Here is a 13519-nt window from a genome sequence, read left to right on the forward strand (position 1 = left end):
GACAATTTTCCATGCACACTCTGGGCTGGGGGGCAGTCAACCACCAGTACACACAGCAGAACCTAAACCCATACCATTATTGCTAAGCAGCAAGACAGGGGCCCATTGCACTCCCACGGGGCCTTTTTAAATGCAATCCATAACCCGGATTTGCCAGGAACCCTTCTTACTCCTCCTACTTGCATGTGACACTGGGCTTAGGATCTGCATAGGAAACACACACACAAGCACACACCTACCTTTGTTGCCTGCAGATGCCTCCTTGGCTGTCCCCAAACGGTATCAAACCAACACCCACGGGAAGCTGTAAGCATAGAGGACATGCCTGCACCCCATTGGACTTACCTGTGTGGGTTAAATCCGGGTTATTTGACAACCTATGGCGGTGATGGTTCTGCTCAGGCAGAGCAGTGCTGATGCTCCTCATAAAGCTGTCGCTGCTGTGAAGGTTCTAGGTGACATCACAAATCCCTTTGGTTACATACACAACAAAGCTGGGTTGTTGTTGTTTACACTCTGCAAGGCCTGTGGAAGTGAGTGACATCATAGCACTGTAGTTCTGAGGGTTCAAGATGGATGCAACAATCTCCTGTTGCTTCTATGAAGGCCGTAATAGACGACATCACCAAACAGCTCCATAGTCACATACACAGCAAAGGAGAGATGTTGTTTACACCTAGTGATGTCAGTGGTATTGAGTGACATCACAGCACAGTGCTAAGGCTCCTGGGCCTGGACACAGCAGCGGCTGCAATATCTCAACGGAGAATACGTTTATATCTATGTGTGTGTGTGCGCATATATATATATATATATATATATATATATATATATATTTCTCCGCCGAAATCACTTTTAAACCCATTTCCACCTTTTTTTCCCTTCTCCTCCTCTTACTTTTTTTTCACGTTTTTTTACGTTTTTCTCCTTTTCGCCTCTTTTCTGGGCGTATTATTCTTCTTTTTCTTCTTTTTTTTCGTCTAATGCATACCCCATCAGTGCAGCAATGCTTATTCAATACCGCCAGCAGATGGAGACACTGGGGGATAATTTTCTAAGGATTTATACTGATTTTTCCTGTCTGAATTTGTCGCACAGAAAGTTGCAGGCCAAATATGTGTGACATTTCTGCGACTTTAGCTTCTAGAGCATTTTTACAACATTATACATAGGTGCTGAATACATAAAAAGCGACTGTTCAGCGACAGACAAGTCGCATCGGCTGAAAGTAGGCCAGAATGTCAGTCCATGTTGGAGCAGGTTTAGATACAGTCTAAAGCATAGATCTCAAAGTCTGTGCACAGAATTTAGCAAGGGCCTCGCACCTTCTGATGCATCAGGTAGGTGCACAATAGCATAGCCTAACCCTCTGTACTTTGGTCTATATTGATGCGGGACATAGACAGCCAGCTGATGACCAATCCATTAGTGCAATGGATGGCTGGAAGCATTTGTCTTTGCCTTTGCAATACCACAGAAGCAATGCATGGTCAATGTACAGCAATGACACACCTGTGTGAACAGCCAGGAGACCCCCCCCCCATGTTATGTTACATAGTTACATAGTTAGTACGGTCGAAAAAAGACATATGTCCATCACGTTCAACCAGGGAATTAAGGGGTAGGGGTGTGGCGCGATATTGGGGAAGGGATGAGATTTTATATTTCTTCATAAGCATTAATCTTATTTTGTCAATTAGGAACATTCAGCACCCACCCGCTATCAAGGCAGCTGCCTATCATGTCATGCCCTACCTGCACAGGTGTGCTGGCTACTCAAATGATCCAATTAAGGAGGCCATTTAGTCAGCAGCAGCAGAAGTCCTGTGCCTGGACGCTCCAACAGGGGCCAGACACAAGCAGAAGCAGAAGCAGCAGAAGCAGCAGCAGCACCACCTTTTGTTTTTTGGCTGCAGCAGCAGCAAGGCCCACAGGGCTGGCTAGCTGGCTAGCCAGCAAGCAGGTAGCAATGAAAGTAGGAATCTTTCTTTTTAACCCTGTAAGGGGGTGGTGCACTGTACCCGAAGATACTGCCATATCGGGTCAATGCATAGGGCGACGGAAGCAAGCTTCGAAATCGGCCCCCGTTCTCAAAAATCCATTTAATATATGGTCCCCAGATAGGGGACGTATCAGATATTAAACTGATAAGAACAGATACTACACTTGATCTTAGCCAAAAGGCCGAGAAGCGATAACCGTGAAAGGGGCGGGCCCAACAAGGTCCCCTTCATGGGCACTATCACTGCTTGCTGTCAGGGAGGCTGCCAGACAATTTTCCATGCACACTCTGGGCTGGGGGGCAGTCAACCACCAGTACACACAGCAGAACCTAAACCCATACCATTATTGCTAAGCAGCAAGACAGGGGCCCATTGCACTCCCACGGGGCCTTTTTAAATGCAATCCATAACCCGGATTTGCCAGGAACCCTTCTTACTCCTCCTACTTGCATGTGACACTGGGCTTAGGATCTGCATAGGAAACACACACACAAGCACACACCTACCTTTGTTGCCTGCAGATGCCTCCTTGGCTGTCCCCAAACGGTATCAAACCAACACCCACGGGAAGCTGTAAGCATAGAGGACATGCCTGCACCCCATTGGACTTACCTGTGTGGGTTAAATCCGGGTTATTTGACAACCTATGGCGGTGATGGTTCTGCTCAGGCAGAGCAGTGCTGATGCTCCTCATAAAGCTGTCGCTGCTGTGAAGGTTCTAGGTGACATCACAAATCCCTTTGGTTACATACACAACAAAGCTGGGTTGTTGTTGTTTACACTCTGCAAGGCCTGTGGAAGTGAGTGACATCATAGCACTGTAGTTCTGAGGGTTCAAGATGGATGCAACAATCTCCTGTTGCTTCTATGAAGGCCGTAATAGACGACATCACCAAACAGCTCCATAGTCACATACACAGCAAAGGAGAGATGTTGTTTACACCTAGTGATGTCAGTGGTATTGAGTGACATCACAGCACAGTGCTAAGGCTCCTGGGCCTGGACACAGCAGCGGCTGCAATATCTCAACGGAGAATACGTTTATATCTATGTGTGTGTGTGCGCGCGCATATATATATATATATATATATATATATATATATATATATATATTTCTCCGCCGAAATCACTTTTAAACCCATTTCCACCTTTTTTTCCCTTCTCCTCCTCTTACTTTTTTTTCACGTTTTTTTACGTTTTTCTCCTTTTCGCCTCTTTTCTGGGCGTATTATTCTTCTTTTTCTTCTTTTTTTTCGTCTAATGCATACCCCATCAGTGCAGCAATGCTTATTCAATACCGCCAGCAGATGGAGACACTGGGGGATAATTTTCTAAGGATTTATACTGATTTTTCCTGTCTGAATTTGTCGCACAGAAAGTTGCAGGCCAAATATGTGTGACATTTCTGCGACTTTAGCTTCTAGAGCATTTTTACAACATTATACATAGGTGCTGAATACATAAAAAGCGACTGTTCAGCGACAGACAAGTCGCATCGGCTGAAAGTAGGCCAGAATGTCAGTCCATGTTGGAGCAGGTTTAGATACAGTCTAAAGCATAGATCTCAAAGTCTGTGCACAGAATTTAGCAAGGGCCTCGCACCTTCTGATGCATCAGGTAGGTGCACAATAGCATAGCCTAACCCTCTGTACTTTGGTCTATATTGATGCGGGACATAGACAGCCAGCTGATGACCAATCCATTAGTGCAATGGATGGCTGGAAGCATTTGTCTTTGCCTTTGCAATACCACAGAAGCAATGCATGGTCAATGTACAGCAATGACACACCTGTGTGAACAGCCAGGAGACCCCCCCCCCATGTTATGTTACATAGTTACATAGTTAGTACGGTCGAAAAAAGACATATGTCCATCACGTTCAACCAGGGAATTAAGGGGTAGGGGTGTGGCGCGATATTGGGGAAGGGATGAGATTTTATATTTCTTCATAAGCATTAATCTTATTTTGTCAATTAGGAACATTCAGCACCCACCCGCTATCAAGGCAGCTGCCTATCATGTCATGCCCTACCTGCACAGGTGTGCTGGCTACTCAAATGATCCAATTAAGGAGGCCATTTAGTCAGCAGCAGCAGAAGTCCTGTGCCTGGACGCTCCAACAGGGGCCAGACACAAGCAGAAGCAGAAGCAGCAGAAGCAGCAGCAGCACCACCTTTTGTTTTTTGGCTGCAGCAGCAGCAAGGCCCACAGGGCTGGCTAGCTGGCTAGCCAGCAAGCAGGTAGCAATGAAAGTAGGAATCTTTCTTTTTAACCCTGTAAGGGGGTGGTGCACTGTACCCGAAGATACTGCCATATCGGGTCAATGCATAGGGCGACGGAAGCAAGCTTCGAAATCGGCCCCCGTTCTCAAAAATCCATTTAATATATGGTCCCCAGATAGGGGACGTATCAGATATTAAACTGATAAGAACAGATACTACACTTGATCTTAGCCAAAAGGCCGAGAAGCGATAACCGTGAAAGGGGCGGGCCCAACAAGGTCCCCTTCATGGGCACTATCACTGCTTGCTGTCAGGGAGGCTGCCAGACAATTTTCCATGCACACTCTGGGCTGGGGGGCAGTCAACCACCAGTACACACAGCAGAACCTAAACCCATACCATTATTGCTAAGCAGCAAGACAGGGGCCCATTGCACTCCCACGGGGCCTTTTTAAATGCAATCCATAACCCGGATTTGCCAGGAACCCTTCTTACTCCTCCTACTTGCATGTGACACTGGGCTTAGGATCTGCATAGGAAACACACACACAAGCACACACCTACCTTTGTTGCCTGCAGATGCCTCCTTGGCTGTCCCCAAACGGTATCAAACCAACACCCACGGGAAGCTGTAAGCATAGAGGACATGCCTGCACCCCATTGGACTTACCTGTGTGGGTTAAATCCGGGTTATTTGACAACCTATGGCGGTGATGGTTCTGCTCAGGCAGAGCAGTGCTGATGCTCCTCATAAAGCTGTCGCTGCTGTGAAGGTTCTAGGTGACATCACAAATCCCTTTGGTTACATACACAACAAAGCTGGGTTGTTGTTGTTTACACTCTGCAAGGCCTGTGGAAGTGAGTGACATCATAGCACTGTAGTTCTGAGGGTTCAAGATGGATGCAACAATCTCCTGTTGCTTCTATGAAGGCCGTAATAGACGACATCACCAAACAGCTCCATAGTCACATACACAGCAAAGGAGAGATGTTGTTTACACCTAGTGATGTCAGTGGTATTGAGTGACATCACAGCACAGTGCTAAGGCTCCTGGGCCTGGACACAGCAGCGGCTGCAATATCTCAACGGAGAATACGTTTATATCTATGTGTGTGTGTGCGCATATATATATATATATATATATATATATATATATATATATATATTTCTCCGCCGAAATCACTTTTAAACCCATTTCCACCTTTTTTTCCCTTCTCCTCCTCTTACTTTTTTTTCACGTTTTTTTACGTTTTTCTCCTTTTCGCCTCTTTTCTGGGCGTATTATTCTTCTTTTTCTTCTTTTTTTTCGTCTAATGCATACCCCATCAGTGCAGCAATGCTTATTCAATACCGCCAGCAGATGGAGACACTGGGGGATAATTTTCTAAGGATTTATACTGATTTTTCCTGTCTGAATTTGTCGCACAGAAAGTTGCAGGCCAAATATGTGTGACATTTCTGCGACTTTAGCTTCTAGAGCATTTTTACAACATTATACATAGGTGCTGAATACATAAAAAGCGACTGTTCAGCGACAGACAAGTCGCATCGGCTGAAAGTAGGCCAGAATGTCAGTCCATGTTGGAGCAGGTTTAGATACAGTCTAAAGCATAGATCTCAAAGTCTGTGCACAGAATTTAGCAAGGGCCTCGCACCTTCTGATGCATCAGGTAGGTGCACAATAGCATAGCCTAACCCTCTGTACTTTGGTCTATATTGATGCGGGACATAGACAGCCAGCTGATGACCAATCCATTAGTGCAATGGATGGCTGGAAGCATTTGTCTTTGCCTTTGCAATACCACAGAAGCAATGCATGGTCAATGTACAGCAATGACACACCTGTGTGAACAGCCAGGAGACCCCCCCCCCATGTTATGTTACATAGTTACATAGTTAGTACGGTCGAAAAAAGACATATGTCCATCACGTTCAACCAGGGAATTAAGGGGTAGGGGTGTGGCGCGATATTGGGGAAGGGATGAGATTTTATATTTCTTCATAAGCATTAATCTTATTTTGTCAATTAGGAACATTCAGCACCCACCCGCTATCAAGGCAGCTGCCTATCATGTCATGCCCTACCTGCACAGGTGTGCTGGCTACTCAAATGATCCAATTAAGGAGGCCATTTAGTCAGCAGCAGCAGAAGTCCTGTGCCTGGACGCTCCAACAGGGGCCAGACACAAGCAGAAGCAGAAGCAGCAGAAGCAGCAGCAGCACCACCTTTTGTTTTTTGGCTGCAGCAGCAGCAAGGCCCACAGGGCTGGCTAGCTGGCTAGCCAGCAAGCAGGTAGCAATGAAAGTAGGAATCTTTCTTTTTAACCCTGTAAGGGGGTGGTGCACTGTACCCGAAGATACTGCCATATCGGGTCAATGCATAGGGCGACGGAAGCAAGCTTCGAAATCGGCCCCCGTTCTCAAAAATCCATTTAATATATGGTCCCCAGATAGGGGACGTATCAGATATTAAACTGATAAGAACAGATACTACACTTGATCTTAGCCAAAAGGCCGAGAAGCGATAACCGTGAAAGGGGCGGGCCCAACAAGGTCCCCTTCATGGGCACTATCACTGCTTGCTGTCAGGGAGGCTGCCAGACAATTTTCCATGCACACTCTGGGCTGGGGGGCAGTCAACCACCAGTACACACAGCAGAACCTAAACCCATACCATTATTGCTAAGCAGCAAGACAGGGGCCCATTGCACTCCCACGGGGCCTTTTTAAATGCAATCCATAACCCGGATTTGCCAGGAACCCTTCTTACTCCTCCTACTTGCATGTGACACTGGGCTTAGGATCTGCATAGGAAACACACACACAAGCACACACCTACCTTTGTTGCCTGCAGATGCCTCCTTGGCTGTCCCCAAACGGTATCAAACCAACACCCACGGGAAGCTGTAAGCATAGAGGACATGCCTGCACCCCATTGGACTTACCTGTGTGGGTTAAATCCGGGTTATTTGACAACCTATGGCGGTGATGGTTCTGCTCAGGCAGAGCAGTGCTGATGCTCCTCATAAAGCTGTCGCTGCTGTGAAGGTTCTAGGTGACATCACAAATCCCTTTGGTTACATACACAACAAAGCTGGGTTGTTGTTGTTTACACTCTGCAAGGCCTGTGGAAGTGAGTGACATCATAGCACTGTAGTTCTGAGGGTTCAAGATGGATGCAACAATCTCCTGTTGCTTCTATGAAGGCCGTAATAGACGACATCACCAAACAGCTCCATAGTCACATACACAGCAAAGGAGAGATGTTGTTTACACCTAGTGATGTCAGTGGTATTGAGTGACATCACAGCACAGTGCTAAGGCTCCTGGGCCTGGACACAGCAGCGGCTGCAATATCTCAACGGAGAATACGTTTATATCTATGTGTGTGTGTGCGCATATATATATATATATATATATATATATATATATATATATATATATATATATATTTCTCCGCCGAAATCACTTTTAAACCCATTTCCACCTTTTTTTCCCTTCTCCTCCTCTTACTTTTTTTTCACGTTTTTTTACGTTTTTCTCCTTTTCGCCTCTTTTCTGGGCGTATTATTCTTCTTTTTCTTCTTTTTTTTCGTCTAATGCATACCCCATCAGTGCAGCAATGCTTATTCAATACCGCCAGCAGATGGAGACACTGGGGGATAATTTTCTAAGGATTTATACTGATTTTTCCTGTCTGAATTTGTCGCACAGAAAGTTGCAGGCCAAATATGTGTGACATTTCTGCGACTTTAGCTTCTAGAGCATTTTTACAACATTATACATAGGTGCTGAATACATAAAAAGCGACTGTTCAGCGACAGACAAGTCGCATCGGCTGAAAGTAGGCCAGAATGTCAGTCCATGTTGGAGCAGGTTTAGATACAGTCTAAAGCATAGATCTCAAAGTCTGTGCACAGAATTTAGCAAGGGCCTCGCACCTTCTGATGCATCAGGTAGGTGCACAATAGCATAGCCTAACCCTCTGTACTTTGGTCTATATTGATGCGGGACATAGACAGCCAGCTGATGACCAATCCATTAGTGCAATGGATGGCTGGAAGCATTTGTCTTTGCCTTTGCAATACCACAGAAGCAATGCATGGTCAATGTACAGCAATGACACACCTGTGTGAACAGCCAGGAGACCCCCCCCCCATGTTATGTTACATAGTTACATAGTTAGTACGGTCGAAAAAAGACATATGTCCATCACGTTCAACCAGGGAATTAAGGGGTAGGGGTGTGGCGCGATATTGGGGAAGGGATGAGATTTTATATTTCTTCATAAGCATTAATCTTATTTTGTCAATTAGGAACATTCAGCACCCACCCGCTATCAAGGCAGCTGCCTATCATGTCATGCCCTACCTGCACAGGTGTGCTGGCTACTCAAATGATCCAATTAAGGAGGCCATTTAGTCAGCAGCAGCAGAAGTCCTGTGCCTGGACGCTCCAACAGGGGCCAGACACAAGCAGAAGCAGCAGAAGCAGCAGCAGCACCACCTTTTGTTTTTTGGCTGCAGCAGCAGCAAGGCCCACAGGGCTGGCTAGCTGGCTAGCCAGCAAGCAGGTAGCAATGAAAGTAGGAATCTTTCTTTTTAACCCTGTAAGGGGGTGGTGCACTGTACCCGAAGATACTGCCATATCGGGTCAATGCATAGGGCGACGGAAGCAAGCTTCGAAATCGGCCCCCGTTCTCAAAAATCCATTTAATATATGGTCCCCAGATAGGGGACGTATCAGATATTAAACTGATAAGAACAGATACTACACTTGATCTTAGCCAAAAGGCCGAGAAGCGATAACCGTGAAAGGGGCGGGCCCAACAAGGTCCCCTTCATGGGCACTATCACTGCTTGCTGTCAGGGAGGCTGCCAGACAATTTTCCATGCACACTCTGGGCTGGGGGGCAGTCAACCACCAGTACACACAGCAGAACCTAAACCCATACCATTATTGCTAAGCAGCAAGACAGGGGCCCATTGCACTCCCACGGGGCCTTTTTAAATGCAATCCATAACCCGGATTTGCCAGGAACCCTTCTTACTCCTCCTACTTGCATGTGACACTGGGCTTAGGATCTGCATAGGAAACACACACACAAGCACACACCTACCTTTGTTGCCTGCAGATGCCTCCTTGGCTGTCCCCAAACGGTATCAAACCAACACCCACGGGAAGCTGTAAGCATAGAGGACATGCCTGCACCCCATTGGACTTACCTGTGTGGGTTAAATCCGGGTTATTTGACAACCTATGGCGGTGATGGTTCTGCTCAGGCAGAGCAGTGCTGATGCTCCTCATAAAGCTGTCGCTGCTGTGAAGGTTCTAGGTGACATCACAAATCCCTTTGGTTACATACACAACAAAGCTGGGTTGTTGTTGTTTACACTCTGCAAGGCCTGTGGAAGTGAGTGACATCATAGCACTGTAGTTCTGAGGGTTCAAGATGGATGCAACAATCTCCTGTTGCTTCTATGAAGGCCGTAATAGACGACATCACCAAACAGCTCCATAGTCACATACACAGCAAAGGAGAGATGTTGTTTACACCTAGTGATGTCAGTGGTATTGAGTGACATCACAGCACAGTGCTAAGGCTCCTGGGCCTGGACACAGCAGCGGCTGCAATATCTCAACGGAGAATACGTTTATATCTATGTGTGTGTGTGCGCATATATATATATATATATATATATATATATATATATATATATATATATATATTTCTCCGCCGAAATCACTTTTAAACCCATTTCCACCTTTTTTTCCCTTCTCCTCCTCTTACTTTTTTTTCACGTTTTTTTACGTTTTTCTCCTTTTCGCCTCTTTTCTGGGCGTATTATTCTTCTTTTTCTTCTTTTTTTTCGTCTAATGCATACCCCATCAGTGCAGCAATGCTTATTCAATACCGCCAGCAGATGGAGACACTGGGGGATAATTTTCTAAGGATTTATACTGATTTTTCCTGTCTGAATTTGTCGCACAGAAAGTTGCAGGCCAAATATGTGTGACATTTCTGCGACTTTAGCTTCTAGAGCATTTTTACAACATTATACATAGGTGCTGAATACATAAAAAGCGACTGTTCAGCGACAGACAAGTCGCATCGGCTGAAAGTAGGCCAGAATGTCAGTCCATGTTGGAGCAGGTTTAGATACAGTCTAAAGCATAGATCTCAAAGTCTGTGCACAGAATTTAGCAAGGGCCTCGCACCTTCTGATGCATCAGGTAGGTGCACAATAGCATAGCCTAACCCTCTGTACTTTGGTCTATATTGATGCGGGACATAGACAGCCAGCTGATGACCAATCCATTAGTGCAATGGATGGCTGGAAGCATTTGTCTTTGCCTTTGCAATACCACAGAAGCAATGCATGGTCAATGTACAGCAATGACACACCTGTGTGAACAGCCAGGAGACCCCCCCCCCATGTTATGTTACATAGTTACATAGTTAGTACGGTCGAAAAAAGACATATGTCCATCACGTTCAACCAGGGAATTAAGGGGTAGGGGTGTGGCGCGATATTGGGGAAGGGATGAGATTTTATATTTCTTCATAAGCATTAATCTTATTTTGTCAATTAGGAACATTCAGCACCCACCCGCTATCAAGGCAGCTGCCTATCATGTCATGCCCTACCTGCACAGGTGTGCTGGCTACTCAAATGATCCAATTAAGGAGGCCATTTAGTCAGCAGCAGCAGAAGTCCTGTGCCTGGACGCTCCAACAGGGGCCAGACACAAGCAGAAGCAGAAGCAGCAGAAGCAGCAGCAGCACCACCTTTTGTTTTTTGGCTGCAGCAGCAGCAAGGCCCACAGGGCTGGCTAGCTGGCTAGCCAGCAAGCAGGTAGCAATGAAAGTAGGAATCTTTCTTTTTAACCCTGTAAGGGGGTGGTGCACTGTACCCGAAGATACTGCCATATCGGGTCAATGCATAGGGCGACGGAAGCAAGCTTCGAAATCGGCCCCCGTTCTCAAAAATCCATTTAATATATGGTCCCCAGATAGGGGACGTATCAGATATTAAACTGATAAGAACAGATTTTTTTTTTTTTTTTTTTTTTTATCTAAAGCCGAGGAACGTGCTTTCGATTCACCCAAAGTGCAAGAAAAAGTGCAAACGTGTTACACTAAAAAAACGTGCACAAAGGATGCGGTCTATCGCAAGCCCTTCTCCGATAGGAGAGAGGCCCCCCAACAAACCTTACCCTTCGCCTCCGGACCAAAAGGTACCTGCGAGGTTCCAGGTTCGATGTCCCTTTTCGCCGAAGCTACTAGGGGACCACAAATGCTCCCGGCATCCCCCTTGGCGTTAGCCAAGGTATCTGCCCGCAGAGCCGATTACGGTAGGTACCCTGCCAAAGCAGGAGTACCCGGGGTGTTTGCAGGGAGGTGCGGAACCTAATGGCCACACACACCTCCCCTAGACCGCCAGGAGGGACACCCAGAAGGGCTACCGCATCCTGACCAATCCTGTGAACACACAACACGCAAAAAGTGACACAGTGAGACAAAAAAGAAATAAATAAGTGAATGTGTGCAGATATACTGCCCGGACATCCGGCCGGATCTATAAAAATTTCTCTGATCCTAGCCAGAAGGCCGGGAATCAAGAGGTGAGTGCCACAAGGTGAAGAGATTATGGTGCCCGTGCTTCAACTCAGTGAGTCTATCCTCCCAGTGAGTTTCGGCACCTCGGGGTCACCACTCCCCGAGGCACAAAAGTACCTCGGCTCTAGACCCTCTCAGCCTCATGGCGAGACCCGGAGGGAACAGGTCACATCGGGGCAGCCGTCGAGCTGATTCCTCAGAACCAGCCCCGGAAAGCCCTGGTACACCTGCATCCTCCATGCAGCACCCATCCCCACCAGCATGAAAACTGATAAGAACAGATACTACACTTGATCTTAGCCAAAAGGCCGAGAAGCGATAACCGTGAAAGGGGGCGGGCCCAACAAGGTCCCCTTCATGGGCACTATCACTGCTTGCTGTCAGGGAGGCTGCCAGACAATTTTCCATGCACACTCTGGGCTGGGGGGCAGTCAACCACCAGTACACACAGCAGAACCTAAACCCATACCATTATTGCTAAGCAGCAAGACAGGGGCCCATTGCACTCCCACGGGGCCTTTTTAAATGCAATCCATAACCCGGATTTGCCAGGAACCCTTCTTACTCCTCCTACTTGCATGTGACACTGGGCTTAGGATCTGCATAGGAAACACACACACAAGCACACACCTACCTTTGTTGCCTGCAGATGCCTCCTTGGCTGTCCCCAAACGGTATCAAACCAACACCACGGAAGCTGTAAGCATAGAGGACATGCCTGCACCCCATTGGACTTACCTGTGTGGGTTAAATCCGGGTTATTTGACAACCTATGGCGGTGATGGTTCTGCTCAGGCAGAGCAGTGCTGATGCTCCTCATAAAGCTGTCGCTGCTGTGAAGGTTCTAGGTGACATCACAAATCCCTTGGTTACATACACAACAAAGCTGGGTTGTTGTTGTTTACACTCTGCAAGGCCTGTGGAAGTGAGTGACATCATAGCACTGTAGTTCTGAGGGTTCAAGATGGATGCAACAATCTCCTGTTGCTTCTATGAAGGCCGTAATAGACGACATCACCAAACAGCTCCATAGTCACATACACAGCAAAGGAGAGATGTTGTTTACACCTAGTGATGTCAGTGGTATTGAGTGACATCACAGCACAGTGCTAAGGCTCCTGGGCCTGGACACAGCAGCGGCTGCAATATCTCAACGGAGAATACGTTTATATCTATGTGTGTGTGTGCGCATATATATATATATATATATATATATATATATATATATATATATATATATTTCTCCGCCGAAATCACTTTTAAACCCATTTCCACCTTTTTTTCCCTTCTCCTCCTCTTACTTTTTTTTCACGTTTTTTTACGTTTTTCTCCTTTTCGCCTCTTTTCTGGGCGTATTATTCTTCTTTTCTTCTTTTTTTTCGTCTAATGCATACCCCATCAGTGCAGCAATGCTTATTCAATACCGCCAGCAGATGGAGACACTGGGGGATAATTTTCTAAGGATTTATACTGATTTTTCCTGTCTGAATTTGTCGCACAGAAAGTTGCAGGCCAAATATGTGTGACATTTCTGCGACTTTAGCTTCTAGAGCATTTTTACAACATTATACATAGGTGCTGAATACATAAAAAGCGACTGTTCAGCGACAGACAAGTCGCATCGGCTGAAAGTAGGCCAGAATGTCAGTCCATGTTGGAGCAGGTTTAGATA

The 13519-nt window shown here is 46.3% G+C and overlaps 5 non-coding genes and 1 pseudogene across 5 annotated transcripts; all 6 read right to left on the minus strand.

The window, feature by feature from the left end:
• Positions 1-2005: 2005 nt before the first annotated feature.
• Positions 2006-2196, minus strand: LOC130331455 (U2 spliceosomal RNA). Its single transcript, XR_008874359.1, has one exon. It is a non-coding gene; the product is annotated as a U2 spliceosomal RNA (small nuclear RNA).
• A 2089-nt stretch (positions 2197-4285) lies between these two features.
• LOC130331456 (U2 spliceosomal RNA) lies at positions 4286-4476 on the minus strand. Its single transcript, XR_008874360.1, has one exon. It is a non-coding gene; the product is annotated as a U2 spliceosomal RNA (small nuclear RNA).
• Positions 4477-6561: 2085 nt separating this feature from the next.
• Positions 6562-6752, minus strand: LOC130331457 (U2 spliceosomal RNA). Its single transcript, XR_008874361.1, has one exon. It is a non-coding gene; the product is annotated as a U2 spliceosomal RNA (small nuclear RNA).
• Positions 6753-8841: 2089 nt separating this feature from the next.
• Positions 8842-9032, minus strand: LOC130331458 (U2 spliceosomal RNA). Its single transcript, XR_008874362.1, has one exon. It is a non-coding gene; the product is annotated as a U2 spliceosomal RNA (small nuclear RNA).
• A 2093-nt stretch (positions 9033-11125) lies between these two features.
• Positions 11126-11314, minus strand: LOC130331474 (U2 spliceosomal RNA). The gene has a single exon (XR_008874374.1). It is a non-coding gene; the product is annotated as a U2 spliceosomal RNA (small nuclear RNA).
• Positions 11315-12007: 693 nt separating this feature from the next.
• Positions 12008-12167, minus strand: LOC130331484 (U2 spliceosomal RNA; annotated as a pseudogene).
• Positions 12168-13519: the final 1352 nt, after the last annotated feature.

The sequence above is a fragment of the Hyla sarda genome, unplaced genomic scaffold (assembly GCF_029499605.1).
Source record: "Hyla sarda isolate aHylSar1 unplaced genomic scaffold, aHylSar1.hap1 scaffold_350, whole genome shotgun sequence".
Classification (NCBI taxonomy): Eukaryota; Metazoa; Chordata; class Amphibia; order Anura; family Hylidae; genus Hyla; species Hyla sarda.